This window comes from Lichenostomus cassidix, chromosome 12 (assembly GCF_008360975.1).
Source record: "Lichenostomus cassidix isolate B80296 chromosome 12, HeHo_3.0, whole genome shotgun sequence".
Taxonomy (NCBI): domain Eukaryota; kingdom Metazoa; phylum Chordata; class Aves; order Passeriformes; family Meliphagidae; genus Lichenostomus; species Lichenostomus cassidix.
Genome location: NC_139493.1, coordinates 7516045 through 7532163, shown reverse-complemented (window position 1 = coordinate 7532163; position 16119 = coordinate 7516045). Strand labels below are relative to the sequence as shown.

The following is a 16119-nucleotide window of genomic DNA, read 5'->3' as shown; positions in this document are numbered from 1 at the left end:
TACTACTGAAAGCACCACAACTGCCTACAGGAGATTTATATTCTTCTACACAGAAGAGACTGTGACAACTCAAAAAAGAGACTCAGAACAATTTTCTTAAACTTTCATATAACTGCAAAATCTGTCCATCCATCCAGTAAATTGTGCACTAAAACAGAGTTTTGTTAAGTTTTAGTATTACGTTTATTCAATCAGCATGTTCTGCCTCATTCAGATTTCACGACCTAAAGTCAGAAAAGAAAATGCCAGAATGCTTTTTTACAGAAAAATCTGATTTGGTTAAACAGCTCAAGACCTTCCAAGTGAATGTAAACTTTGAAAAATATACTAATTTTTTTGCGAAAAATCATTATTACTTTTTTGAAAATTTCTTCATTCCTACAAGGATGATTAAAAAAAAATTCTTTTGTCAAACAACCACAAATATTTCAACCATTCTAGAGACAGAACTGGAACACAAGGGGACTTACATAACAGCCTTTTTAGGACAAAAATTAGGCTCCTTCAATGCAGTTTCTTTTGTATTTGATAGAAGCCCACTTCCTTACTAATTGTCACTGGTTCTGTGACCGAAAACTGCAATTAGTTATGCTTCACAACACACACACGAATCCTTTTGTGGTTATATTATTCAACCTGAACATTAATAAGCAGGACTGTTATAAATTCTACAGGAATTGCATCACCATGCCTACTTGATTAAACCATTTGTGGCAAGAAACCGTTAAATGCTATGTATCCTTTAAATACACTATTCTAACTGGGAAAATAATCTACCAAACAAATTAAAGAAACCAAGAAACCAAAACCTGAATAAGACTACTATTTAATTTGTACAAACAGTACTAAGTTTTTAAGATCGCGCAAAACACGAAAAAAATAAAATAAAATTACTAATACTGTCTTATCTTCAAATAGACCTCATAGTTACAAACAAGTTTCACTAGAAAAATAAAACTGACAGCAAAACAAAACCAACAAAGGAAAACAACTTTCATTAGTACAAATGAAACTAACCAGGGCTACCAGCAGTAAAACCTAACTTCGTTTAAATTCCAAAATGAATTTCCTTTCCTGACCTTTATAGAGCTCAAGATGCATACGTACACAGAATAAACAAAATAATTTGAAAGCAAATTCACTGAGTGCACCTGACCTTTGAAACAGCACAGATAATTTTAATCAGGTTTGCACAATGTTAGTCTGTCTCAGGTTCCTTGTAGTAACACAAAGATGACAAAACTACTTAAAGAAAAAAAAGCAGCATTTTACCAAAATAAAACCATCTTTAAATATTTTTTTAAATAGCCCTCAGAGTCTCAGATTCAGAAAATATTTCTCTGAAATTCTACTCCCTCAATATCCAGCTAAGCTGCACAATTCAGCTCTAGAGAGAAAAGTCCTTTCTGCCAGTTATGCATATTTCTGTCTCAATTAAGTTGAAGAGCTAACACTTAAAAGAAAAAAAAAAGTAATTTACACAAACATCTTAAAAATCAGGTTTTGTAAGAGTGGCCTGCAGTTGCTTCCTTGATCATCTAGCATGCAGTGGCTGCTTAAAGCTTCTCAGTTACATTGATTATCTTAGATTTTTCAGAGATAATGACTAAAAAGTATCAAGATCTGCAGCGTAAATAACCTGACAGGCAGTGCTGACTAGTAAAAAATCTCTAGTTACAAAGAGCAGAAGTTCTCAGAAATATACACAAATGAGCCTTAGCTGAACTAGCTGACAGCACCTTCCCGTGTGGAAGGACAGATGTTACAACAGGAGTTACACAGCATTTACAGCCACCAAAGCTGACCACTGCTTGTAACGCTTGGCAAAAACAAGGAAAAAAACTACTTTGTACAAGCTCCAAAGCAGCTCACTGCAAGTGGTTCTATTACTTGTGCCTGATGAAATGAGAGTAATTAGCACGGGGAACTGAAAGCCCTGTTTAGGTTCACGATATTCAACCTCCATCAAATGAGACCTTCCATGCCAACAGCAACAAGAGGGTTCTGCCCAAGCTGGAAAAGAGCATGAGAGTAAAATACGACTAAACAAAGACACTTCTAAAAAGCTGAAGTTTGGCTTTGGTACTTTTGAGAAAAAACAACAGTGAGTAGGACAGAGATCCTCATTAATTTAGTATTTGGCCAACTGAAGGATGCAACAGGACAACATAGCTTTGTCAAATAATGCACTTTATCTAACAGCATCAGTCCAAATTACTCCTGGCCTAGCTGCTTTTAAAGCTTCACTTCTTAGTATTTACAGGAGATGTTCAGTTTAATAAACCACTCAGAACAGCTACAAAGGAAATGTGAAGTAAATACTATTAACTATATGAATTTTTAAGTATTCATGGCTCACAAATGAATTTTCTATATTGGCTATTTCCTGGTAAAACCACCACTACCCTTGTAATTCTTATGAGCAGCAAGCTGAGTCAAATGTGTTTCTAAAGAATTTGGTCACCTTATCCACACTCAGATCACTGTCAGCAAACCTTGTATCATTTGACATGGCCTCTGAGACAATAAGCAAGAGAACAGAGTGCTGAAAACCAGCTTTGCTGAGAGCTAACACATGTTGAGGTGGGATCATGAACAAGACAGCTTTCCAGAACAACATTCCTCCATTTGTGTGTCACCGATTCATTCTCTGAAACTGTTGTAGGCCAGCCAACCCTTTCAGATTAGAGCAACAATCACATTCCTCTTCTGCTGCACTGTTTTGGTCTTTCTCTCTCTCCTTTGCTCACAGAGAATTTTACAGCTTGTCTTTTGCAACAGCTATCTGATATCCTCATCTTTTCCTATTAAGGAGTTTAATTTATTCAGCTTATCAGGAAGGTTGAGAGGGGAGCTGATCACTGTGTACAGACACTTGCACAGTCTGTCAGTGTGAAGCATTCTGACCTTGCAAACAGAGTCACACAGCCCTGGCACTTGCAAGTGAATCACACCGAGTGCAATGGGTGGTTTTTACAATATTGGAAAATATTATTGATAGTTGCATCATTCAGTCTCAACGCACAACACAGAACCAGTTACAGTGTGAGTCTTAGAATAACCATACAACATTTAAGAAATAATGTAGAATGATTTTATCTTTTCTAATGCTGCCTTCGTATTCCTATTTTCAATATACAATGGATGCTTGCACACATGATCAAAAACTACCATTACATTAGATAAATGAAGGAAAAACAGCTGCCAAATGGAATAGAACTTTTCTTTTCAACTTTTAAAGCAATTTTCTACATCTTTAGGCAAAAAAAATCTTTAAAAAATCTTGTCTTCCTCAGAAAGTAATTTTAATTGACTACTCCTATCACAATATCTATACTAAAATGCACTGTTTTGTCTAACCCTCAAGTACCTCAGACTGTATCCTGAGTAAGACCCTTTACACTGCTGCTTCAACAGCCAACCATCTCTAAATCTTTCCCGATATAAATCCTGCCCCTGGTATCGCCTCGTATAACTTCAAACACTAATGGTGATTTTTGTTACAAAGTTGCAGACAGGTAGCTATTCACCACCCACTACTATTTACTATCCTACATGGAATAGTTCCATCGCTACACTCAGCCAGCCAACAATACTCTCCATATTCTCCTATCTCCAATTCAGTCCTTAGTAGGACAACTCATGGTAAATATATTTATAATAAATTCTTATATAAATAATACCAATATTTCACTACAGCTATTACAGAAATAATCATTATAGTTTTTAATAGGCTAATAACCAGTCTTACACCAGTCTGTAATGATAACTGTGCCAAACACTTTAGTTGACTATAGTTTGCAGCAACCCACAAACAGACACAGAAGTTTGATAATCAACACTTCCCCAAATAATAACATCACTGCAGTTCAAATCCAACTCCTATAAATGCTTGCAGAGCAATGGAAGCTGAAGTCCAGAATGGTAAAATTTCCTAGAGAAATGTAAGGTAGACCATTAGCTCTTCATTCAAGCTGTATTTGTCTGTGTTTTGCTTTTTCCATAAATATGTGAACCTAACCATATTTTAAACAAAATTACACATTTTCTTCAGCAAAACATCTGCCCAGTCAAAAATAAGACTTAGAGATTCATAAAGCTTCGATTTAGGTAAGTTCCCTTCTGTCCTTCCCCCTGTCCTTCTAACATTGAACGTTTTAAAGACAAATTTCACCTGAAAACTTCTCTGCAATGAACCAAATTCTGCTATTCTGAAATAGGATTCATCACAACCATATAATTGTTAAATATTTAATAACACAACATGCACTAAAAAGAGACTGAAAGCCTGAAATCATTAGATGTCCCAGCACAAGAAATAAAAAGCAGACATACATTTCTCTGCAAGTGTAATTTCAAAGTCCTTTCACAGAGGGATCTAAAGACTGTCAGCTTGGCTGCTCTGCTACTGTATATTAAATAAGCAAGTAATGAAGCTACTGGTTTTGATTCATGGGAATGCCAAAAAGATCATGGAGTAAGTATACAAAATTAATGATTTACCTTTTTTTTTTTTCTTTTTTTTTTCTTTTTTTTTTTTTTGAAAGGAGAGCATCAGGAAGGTAGTAAAAGTCAGGTAAAGCATCAAAACATTGACAACAGGAAACAACAAAATCAAGAACTTTTTTATTTTAGTGACCATTTAGAAAAAATATTATTTCATTAATGCTATTTAAAAGTTATTTCAAAATCCAAAATCCCTATGAAATACTTTACTTTCTACCAGTTTAGGGAATCATTATATTGTTTTTACTAGCAGAACACTGATGTTCAGTCCTAATGCCAGCTTAATGCAAATTTGAGCCTCGTGTGTTACCTACTGCTTTCTAGCAGGCCTTCATTATCCCTTAGTTCTCAGTTAAGACTCGTGCACAAATCCAGCAAAACAGTTTGGAAGGTACTTAATTTTCAGTATTTGCATAATAACACTGAATAGGATAAATAATATGCATACTTAGTGCCAAGCATCAGTACTATGCCAATTTAAAGCCTTATTCTTTAGTATTTCAGAAATAATTTTGAAAACAAATTAAATGACATATATAAAGTGTTCCAACAAGTCAGTGTGCAATGACTTCTGAACAACAAAACACCTGCCAAGGCCAATGCCTACCAGACACACCAGATTTCTAGGGACTTAAGACCTTGCTAAATCTCTGCAAACGTTAATGCTAGAAAACATTTACGTTCGGAAGAATTGATATAAATGTTTTTGACTATTCATGCAGTAAGCCAGAGCATTATTTTGATAAAGTAACAGGCATCACTGCAGTGCCAATACAGAAAATCTGTACTTTGGAGTATCTGGAAATGTGAAGCAGATAAATGCAGCTGCTGTTATGTGTAACAATGCAAATCTGATGAGTTACAGTGGGAATATTCAGTATTGCAGTGCAAATTGATGAGAGGAGAACATATTCTGAATAAAATAAAAAGTTTTGTTTACATCTTGTAATTAGGACATTTTTTTTAGTATTGCCAAAAGGTTAAAACCGGTTTTTTTGCCTCTTTATAATTTTTCAAGTCTGCTACTAGAATAGCCATACCACTTCCAAAAGGAGCAAGCCTTTAGAAGCACTGAATAAATTTGAAACATTCTGCACTGTTACCATAACAATCTGCAGGGACCTATGCAAACATCTGCTCCCCTCTGCAGGTACCTCAGCCCTCCTTCTCTGACATTTCTCCCTCTGGGATTACAGTTGAGGAACCTCCCCTCAGGGGTCTTTTATAGCATGGGATTCCCCCTCACAATCTAAGCACTGGTGAAGGAGAGCTCTTTCAACAACTTTCCAGTCTGCTCCTTGTAGGAATACAGTTAACAGACTGCCTTGGAATTTAAGGGAGGAGAGGAGGAATTGTCTTAATTAAGGGCTTGTGCAGAAACTCTTTCAACAGCTGAGTCACTGATCAGCTTCTGAGAGTACAAGTGAAATCTAATTGCACAGTCCCAATAACACTGTATGGACACAGAGGGTGATGGGTTAGTCATAACCAGGGCCAGATGCAGCCCTTTCCCATGGGAATTACATCCAACTAATGCAAATTTCATTTTTATCAGTAAAGTTTCTAAATACTGATTATGAAGCTGCTTTTCTCATACAACACAATTTTATTTTATTTTCCATAGTTCATGTGCACATTATTATGTGGAGGGGTAACTCCTTCACTACAAAAACACTCAAAAGTGAAAGGCTTCAAATTCTGACATTGAGTATTTACCATGGATACTCAGAATTGTCCTGTAGCTTTAGGGATGATCATATTTCCCTCCCTGGTTCCCAAAGGAACCTAGCAGGAATTTTATCAGCAAATGTAACAAGCCAAGATTTGGTTAGGCCGTTAAAATAAATAACTACATAAAAATCAGGCAAGCAAACAAAAAAATACAATTATATACACATTTGAACACTGCACTTGGAAAACATGAGTTATAAACTACAAGGATGCACAAGGAACACATTGCACCAAACATATCTAAGAGTTTTATTTGATAAATTACTGGTGGAGTAGAGAAAGACAAGAAGAATGAACGTAATTTATTAAGACTTTCTTTAAAGCGTCCATCTCCCCCTAGAGCTTATGGAAATAACAAAGCAACAAAACCATGTAACCCTCTAAGAATAACTTAAAGTGAGAAAAAATCTATAGGAAGGCAAAACAGACATCTGAGATATTATTTCAGTAAGGAGAAAATACTGATGATACCAGTCAACTTAAATTGATGCACAAAATAAAACATTGTCTACACAGCACCAAAATATTTGAAAGTAATCAATTTGCATTTTGGAATTACTCTTGTATTAGAACAACATTTTCCTTGGGGACTTAATATATCAACATTTGGCCCTCTGTAGTAAACGTGGTCAATTTATCTGAAGACTATAGACATTCTATACACAGAGCAGTTGACAAAGTTGGAAAGTGAAAATATTTTCAACCTTTGCAGAAATAGACAAAATTATATGAAATAATAGAAATAAATGAAATTGACATAATTGAAGCTGCAGATACTGGAGAAGAAAGAATGACATGTAGAAAACTGAATAATTCAATTTACTGCAAATTCACAAAAGGATTCATGTGACAGATGACAAAATGAATATGAGAGGATTATAAAAGGGCAAATCCTATGAAGTACATACACAGTTGTAATATGCAAGACAAGTGGATAATCCCATGTTCAACATTAGGTTATGTGAGTTGACCCATTGTTTCCTACAGCATCTCTATATCCTCCAATTTTCCCAGCATGTAAAAGTGTTAACTCGGTCACTAGCAAAGCCAATGCAAACTGCAAACATAGAGTTCAAAGGCTGTCAAACTAAAATATTTTATTATTACTACAGGCTTTGTGTAACACACACTTCTCATTGCGCTCTGGGACTGAGATATAAACCAAAACAAAGAAAACAAAATTATAAGAAGCTGAACAAAAGCATCTGAAAAATGGATTCAAATCAAATAAATGTTTAATAAATAAATGAATGAAAACAAGTAGGCTCCACAGCTTTCACATATTGCTGCCTTATTTATTCTATGTTTTCTCAATACTACAATACCAATTAAATTAGCATTATTATATTTTGAAGAGATTGAATTAGAACTTCCATCAGAAGTGCTATGCTTGGAAATTTATAACAGTTCCCACTGAATGAAACTAGCAACATCTCTGCCCAAATGCCTCACAAGGGGAAAAAAAAAAGCTGAAAGAAATAAACGAAAGGTTTCATAGCAAGTGGTGGAATTGACAAGCAAACTAAACTCAGCTTTTACCAGCACTCTGCCTAACACAGGAAAAAAACTGTGTGCATGTATGTATAAAATTTCTTTTCCAGCACACAGAATGTAACTTTTAAAGATAGAAACAGTACTCTGCTGTCATTCAAAGATTTAAAACTACTTGGAATGTCTCAAAGTGCTTTTGAAGGGGAATGTGAAAGCAAGTTATGAAATCAGGGGGCCTGCTATTTATTGGAGATCTTGTCCCCAGGAAAAAGGCAAAATATTTAAGGCCATTTTTCCATTAGACGTTTCAGTGATTCAATATAAAATTAAGATCTTAGCACATGCTCTGGAATCTCTTATTTGAATCAGCAACATCTAACATTTGAAAATTAAATACGTTTTAAAAACTGCTTACAGATGACATTTTGTGCAATTGTTCTTTTAACTGAACTTTGTCTTTTCCTCTTTTTAAGAGTGTTAAATCATTTAAGATTTTTAATTACACCAAACCCCACAAAAGTAATTTAAACCTAAGATGGTTTTGTGCCTCAAAAGCAACTTCCAGCTGAAAATCCCCAAGCTCACATTTCAGTTCCAGCCTAGAACCAACAACAAGAAGACTATTTCGGGGAGGGGATAGCGAGTGGGGCTTTTTGCTGTTCTTCATCTTGATTTTATTAATCTCTTAAATGACTTATTAGAGATCTGCAGTATGAGTCTATTCCTTGGATACATGGTATCCTTGGAAAAGCACAGCTAGCTTTGCCCTGTGCATGGCATTGCCACCCAGCCTACCCACGTTCAGCCAAAATCATTTAGGAACCGGTATAAAAGCACTTGATCCATCACGTAAAGCATATACAATTACTTTAAGCGTTTCTGCCTTACACAGCAATGTAAACACAAGCGATTGCTCAGAGCCCCAGCGATCCAAGCATGTTGGTTATTGCAATGACTGCCTTGGGTTTTGCTGGGGAATTAATGGATCTGCTGCACCACACGGCATTGCTGCCGCTCACCGAGGGGCACAGCAGCGCTCACCAGGGGTAATAAAACACTTTTAATTAGCGCCGAACGTCCCCACGAGGGTTTTCCGCCATCCGGCGGGGAGGGCCGGGCGGATGGGGAGCCGTGAGGGGCGGCGGGACCGGCGGTGAGCCCGGCTCTGGGAGCGGGGCAGCGCTGCCCGCACGGCTCCCTCAGCCCCGCCGCCCGCTCCCGCCGCCGGGACCATCCGCAGCGCGGACAGGGAGAGGGAAGGTGAAATTGACACAAAATGGAGACTTACAGTGCGGCTGTGACACGCGTGCGCCGCCCCGCCCGTGCTGGCAGGGTCGGGAGGCGGTGCCGCTCTATCGGGCTGCCGGCGCGGTGGCTGAGGGTGCCTTATTCCGGCCGGGCAGTGGGTGATCTTCAGGAGGATCGTGAGGGGAGAGGCTCCCTGGCCGCGGTGCTGAGGGCGCCTTACGCGTGCCGGCCGCGGCTGATGTTCCCCTGTGCGGCGGGCGCAGCAGGATCACGAGGGGAGAAGAGGCTCCCTGGCTCTCCCCTCAAGTGCCACCCCCGGCGATAAGGGACACCGTGCCCAGGGCCAGCCGAGCCCGAGGTGAGCCCGCAGGAAAATCTCACCGATTGTGTGGACGCTTCCCTTGGCATTACGAGTAGCTCACGTCGTTACAAGTGGGGAAATAATGTCACACGCAGTGCGTGTCCTGTGCTTGTGCTGCTGCCCCGGGTGTCTGGTTTGGACCACAGCGGAGACAAGAGTTGCAGTGCTACCATATTTTCTTGTTGCCTTAATTTTTAGTTCTATGGAGCAACAGTGAGATTATCACTCCGTGCCCCAGTGCAGGCAGTGGTGATGTCGCTGTTGAATTCCTGGCACAGACACGGATGTTGGAGCTCCTTCAGTTCAGTATTGAGTCACACAGGGCCCTCTGTTGCAGCAGCTCCTTCCAAAGCAGCACATCCAGCGCCACTATCAGCTTCTGCCATTAAGCATTTCTCCTTCCACCTTTTTCCTAAAGGAAAAAAGCATGGTTAGTGCCTTGCTTTCGTTCAGTTGGAGTGAGAGCAGACAGCCAGCTTTCCAATGGGCCTTTGGTTTGTCGAGTTTATTTTCAGTTTGATACCCAAGAAAGCTCTTTTACACAGTTACTTTCAAGTATATCCACTGTAGGGGAGCGAAGTTGCTGAACATTGCTGTTATTCCAGTACTTCAGGCAATCAGAGGTGCTGGGCTCAAGCCCAAACCTTGAACTTTATTTTACATAATAAAGAACATTAGTGTGAAAGACAGGTTTGATGTATTTGCTGGAGCCAGAACCATAAGAATTAATGCAAGGCACTCTTACTGCTGTATACATGAACACTGCCACAAATAATGAGCAATACTCCAGTTACCATGGTTTATCCTTAACACTTATATTGAAGACATTGTTGTCACCACCACAGGAATGTGGTATCAAGTGTCATTATTACTTAATGCCAACAGAATGCCAAGATTGCCTTTTGATGCCACTGCTATGCCTAATGCCTCAGTATCTGTACTTCCATACAGCAAAGTCCCTTGTCTAATCCCAAAAATCACTCCATGCTGAAGTGACAGCATCAATTCCCCCTGCTGTTACACATGTTGTCATCCCTTTGTGACACTGCACAGCAACAGGTCCCTTGAGACATTTGCAAAGCTACCCCAGATATGTCCCTTTTATGGTATGTACACCTGTCTTCTAGGATTATGCAATTGAGAATCCAGTAGTGGCTGCTTCTCCTATATCCACTTGATCCTGAGAAGCATCCTGACCACTCATGTTGTTTACAGAAGCAAACACAGTGGGAACAATTCCCTTATCTGGTACAAATGAAGTATTTTGCCATCACAGGGTCACTTTCTTTCTTAATGATCGTACTTTTCCCTTCCTGACATGCTTTACTGTCATTAATTGTTAAGGAGACCATATCATTAGTAAAAGCAAAGAGCATCAGCCTTGTCCATGGACAGTTTCATTGCCATTTGCAGATGGATTTCCAAATCACTTGATACTGTGTGAGGTGATGTGTCCATCACACCCTGATGAAAATACACTTATGTATCCTTTTATGTGTATTGTCCCTTGTTTACTCATATTTTAAAATAGTATTCAAAAACATTTCCTCTTCTAACATCAGCAAGCAAAGATAAAAATTTAAGACAATTTTGTTGTCCTGGGCACAAAGTCATGGTACTGTGAAAACAAGCACTGTACTGAAGTATATGCTGAAAAAGCAGACACTTCAGTAACGCAGCACATCAGAAAATCTGCTTAAATATGTCAGAAAGTTTTAAAACCAACTAAAAACCCCCACCAACAAACATGTTATTCAACAGTGTTGAAAACAAACTGCAAATTCTAATCTCTTTGAATAGCTCTAGACATAATTCTCCACTTCTAACTGCAACCTCTGCCTGTTACCAAAGATTATGTATTACATAAATACTTGCAACTGCTAAAATATGTAAGAGGCACATGAAGAGGTGGGCTACTGCTACATCAGAAGCCTTGGCTTACCAAGAAAACAGCTTTAATATTCTGTTATTAACAGAGAAATATAATACATAAGCAGAAGTGAAGTGTGTTTCCAGATAATCTTCTTCTAACATTCAGCTGAGCATGAAATCTCTTGAAGAAAAGCCTGGTAGAGATCCCAGGAAAATATTCCTTGAGCTCACTGGTGCTTATTTGTTCGATGGGACAGTTCACTTTGTTCCTTTATATTGAACTACTTTGTACTTACGCAGAAAACATGTTTTCTCCCTCTAATCATAAGAGGACCACAAGCCCTTAATATCTTGACTTTGCAAATTTCATAGTTTCAGTAAGTCAAGTCCTTTAAAAGGTGTTTTACCTGCAAAGTGATACATAAGAATCTATCTGCCTCTGTGATGCATGGGAATTGTATTTATTTTTCAGTGAATTCTATGGTTTCCAATATGAAACTATCTTAAATGATAGTAAATTACAAGCCTTAGAGCTGTGATGTTACATGTATTTTCAAATAAGCTTTCTTCTGTCTTTTGCCTTAATACTTGTGTATCCAAGAAGTAGGAAAATAGTAGTTCTGAAGAAGTAAAAATGGTATAAGTAAATTAAAGTCTTGCCATTTTGTCATATAACAAGGTGATTCTTTTCATGCTCTCTTTCTGCTGGGTTCTGCAATTTAAAGTATGTGTTTATTTCTTCTTTCTGTGTGAAATGATATAATGCACAGTCCGCAAGCTTCTGTGAGACCTTGATGCGTAGCCATCAGAAAATCAGCAAAGCATCATAGAAGTTTTTTAGGAAGTTTTTACTCCTTTCTTTAGTAATCAATTCTAAAGCTATCTTTTGTTAGTTTTATTTGGATGGGATACAGAGATTACTGTGTTGGATTAGCACTGTTCTAAGGAGGCTGGGCTTTAGGCATTCATACACAGTTTCACTTTCACAGCAACTTCTTTATTACTGTGGTGCATGTTTGCTCTCACTAAGTATTTTCTTCAAGCCACGATGGTTCTCCAATGGTTAACTCACCAACTACTTCTTTAAGACCAACTGGCTGTTCCTTCTAACTTGTTTTTAGTAGTATCTCTTTTCCTCAAAACTGGGAACAATATTCATATTTTTGGCAGAGTAATGATGATACTGCTCTAACCAGAAGAGCCCCTTCTGTGCAGCCAGTCATTCATTCCTCGCTGGTAACTTGTCACCACCAGATGTCTGCTGAGTTTACACCCCGTGCATTTCCCGTGACTGCACCCACAAGGATCCTCAAATGACTCTAAGTTTTCAATAAGAGCACCACATCCTTTTTTTTTTTAACCTTTCTCTTCCCTACTTCAGCAACTGCAACCGACCACAGAAGTGCAGCCTCTCTTTGCCTTAGGTGTTGTACCTCTAGAGTGAAGGACGCTGCAAAGAGCACAAGTGTAAGATTGCTTTTACTTTCAGAATAAGTTTCATTACTCTGGGTTTCAGGAAGTGAGTTTTGCACAGAAAGTAATGAGAAATATTCTACATCCAAAGCAGAAAAATATTTCTGGGTTTATATCAACAAGTAAAGTACAAAATGTTCTGGTTTCCCATCAGAAGCACTGGCAGTGAAGCCTACCCCTGCCAGTAATGAAGCACATCTGAAGGAGGACTCAAAGCTCTAGCTAAGCACAAGGAGTGGAGGCACATTTCCCTCCAGAAATCACTCACTGAATGAGCTCACCAGCAGTAGGTGCAATTAGCTGTGTCCAATTTAAATTTGGAGCACAAGGGACCAGCTTTCACAGCACGCTTAAAACAGCAAACACAACAAGCTGGTGGTTGTGAGCACAATGCACAGTTTCTGAGTTCAATGGGAAACTTTACAAAATGTACGCTCAAGGTATAATTACAGCATGCCACAAATAAAATTTCAAAAGGATAATTGAAACAACACTCATATCTTGGAGAAAGAAGCTGGTTAATTGATGTAGGTTCATAGACATGTGTCATTGCACACAATACAATTAATAAAGTATAAACACCAATTTTCAAATCAACACAGCTTGATAATTTAAATTCAGATTTTAAGAACAGCAAAAAAACCTAAAAACCACCACAAGTCTTTCTTTCATCTGTTTCCTTTTTCATGCTCTCTGTGGCCGTTGAGACAAGTAGGAAACGAGCCAGTTTAGGCAGAAAACTGCAGCATAGCAGGGAGTTTAATTTGTCATCACATGCAATAGCAGCTGTCTCCATCAAGAACCAAGTTAATCAGTACAGACTAAATAAATTAGGTAATTCTTTAGATTGTTAACATTGTACTTTTGAATGAACAAAGACCAATCTTTGTCTCTTGATGCTGGAAAACTTCTCTTTCAAATAAATCAATTTTGTGGTTTGAAACTAAGGAGCAGTGAAATTCCTTAACGTATTTTTAACCCAAATATTTTTGGTAACTGAAGATATTCAGTTTACACAAGGGACACAGAGTGTTAAAACTGTAAGAGTAAAAGGCATAAAAGCAAACAGGTTTATACACAATGACTTCAGTATTTACTGTACTGTATTTATGATCACCAGTCATTACCTATTTCTAAAAACAACAGTAAAGTTTTTCAGGTTTTAATTCTTTCTGCACTGTGTGAAAAGAAAGATGGTTTATGGTGCCTAAAAGAGCAACTAAAAGAGCAACAAAAACCTTAAGCAAGAGCATTTTAATATAAAAAGAACAGGATCTTTATCACAAAAAAAAAATGGAAGGAAGTTTTCATGTTCAACTGAAAACTCATTTAACCTTCAAAATCTGCTACGCAATTTTGTGAGGAACCAGAGCAAGTAAAACACATATTACAATAATTAAATATAAAACGTTGAGCATCACATATGTACAGAAGTTGTTAAACAATAGATGGTAATATTAATGCAAAGAATATTCATATTGTGATACTATCAAGGGCATACATCAAAGTGGAGTACATTTTTGCGAAATCAAGTGAAAATTGCTTTTGTTTTGGCACTTGGTTTGACATGGCATGTCAAAAGAAATTATAAATGTTTTCAAGATGTACTGAGCATATTACTTATAAAGTATTGTGTTTTACTAGGGAGGAAGAAACAAAAGGCAGGAAAGTTGCAGGACATGCACAGCTCTTAAAGCAGCTTAGGTAAGGACGGTTACAGTCTTTGGTCTTTGGCAAACTAGGCCTAGTCTTACAGACAAGCTCTGGGTGAGGAATATGGTTCTTATGGATTTACAGAATTTACATAAAATTCAGAATTTTTTATGTGAAGGGGTTTCATTTTGAGAAGCTTGAAATTATCTTTTCTTTCTGAAGATTTCATCAGTTAAATTGATTTAGAGCTCTGTTTTACAAACAAAAATGGTCTGAATTTCTCTTGTAAGCATCTCACTGGAAGTAACAAAACCAGTCACAGGTTTGCTCAAATGTATTTTAAATTGGTTGATGGACTAATGTTGAAGGACTCAGTATAGCTATTGAGTCATTTTTCTAAAATTTCCATATGTCAGTGACTCAATGTCATTTAAGGACCTTTTTCTCTAAATCACATAAAACCAACTTAAATCAGTTATTGTTTTTTATCTAATTCTACTGGCCAAACTTAGAGCTTGTCCTTTGAATTCATAGATTACCTGGAGGAAATTTACCTTGAGAACAGTATGATGAAGTATTGAGGAAAACATAACTTATCCTTTGACAATTCTTGTGCTTGTGAAAAACATTTCGTGGTTGAAACAGCTGTGCCAGCAGCTACTTCAATGCAGTTGCAATCTTGACTAGACCACTGAAAACTGAGAAACCTGGAGTTTTCACACTCCCAATAACTTAAATGTTTCTTGTTTTCCTCTTTGTGCTATATTTTGAGTAGGTAGGGCATATTCTGATATTTTTAGATGGCTTTTTTCAAGGGAGTGAGGGGGTTTGAAAGTAACTCTAGGTTTCATAAAGTGTGTCTGCGCATACCTCTGTGACCACCTATGCAGTCAGCAAAGGAGAGCAGCTAGAAAACACAGGAACAAGTTTTAAACAGTTCTAAAATACTCTCTCATAGTAATTTTTATTGCAGCACATTCTGACCTTTTAAGTCATAAGGAACTGACATTATTACTGTACTTTTGGTAAATGGGAATCATCAAACTACTGTTCCTCAAGATCATTGGGAACAGTTGCAAGGACAGTCGATTTCTGGAGCTGCTGGTGAGGAAGAAGGAGTGCACAGAGTAGCACAAGCTCTCCCTGCTGCCATGCCATGCTGTCCATGTCAGATAAGGCACTGGGAACAACTGGGAACAGTGATCCTCCCCTTCTGACCTGCCAGGCTGTCTCTGTGAATCTCTGTCACTGCTGTGAGGGCAGAGTGAGCCTCCACAATGGAAGTGCCACAGTACAGACACACAGTGAAAATTCAAACTTAGTATGGGTGACTTCTACAAGAGGAAGCTTCACACCAGCTGTCACAATTACGATTCAGACATTAAGAAGCTTGGGTTTGGTGCCATTTCTTAACCAATATATATCACAAATATGACCTGGAAAATTTTTTATTTGGCAGCTGTAGCCAAACAGTTTTCTCAACTCCTGTTCAAAATGTGTCAAAATTGTTACTTTCAGCATTAACTGGATGTCAATATGCTTTTTGTTTGCTGACATTAGTTTAGTATCACTAATAGTTTGGGTAATATGTTTTCTTGTTTATATTTGGGAGTTTTAATAAAGCACGTAAAACCCTTTCTTACATTTCTTTCAACAAGGAAACCCATGAAGTTTTGAATAGGTGTCCCTGGCTAACATAAGACCATGACCAGTTTTCTCTGGCATTAATCTGGGAATGTAGTCTGCAAGTAGGAAGGCAGCACTAGAAGCAGGCATGGCCCTGT

The 16119-nt window shown here is 37.9% G+C and overlaps 1 protein-coding gene across 2 annotated transcripts in view; it reads right to left on the bottom strand.

Moving 5' to 3' along the window:
- The window catches only part of FHIT (fragile histidine triad diadenosine triphosphatase), a 521244-nt gene extending 512142 nt beyond the window's left edge, over positions 1-9102 (bottom strand). The window contains exon 1 of one of the 2 annotated variants that reach the window (XM_085072421.1): positions 9017-9102. The gene's annotated coding sequence lies outside the window, so the exon portion shown is untranslated. The remainder of the gene's footprint in view (positions 1-9016) is intronic. The other variant, XM_085072423.1, reaches the window with a different exon arrangement.
- Positions 9103-16119: the final 7017 nt, after the last annotated feature.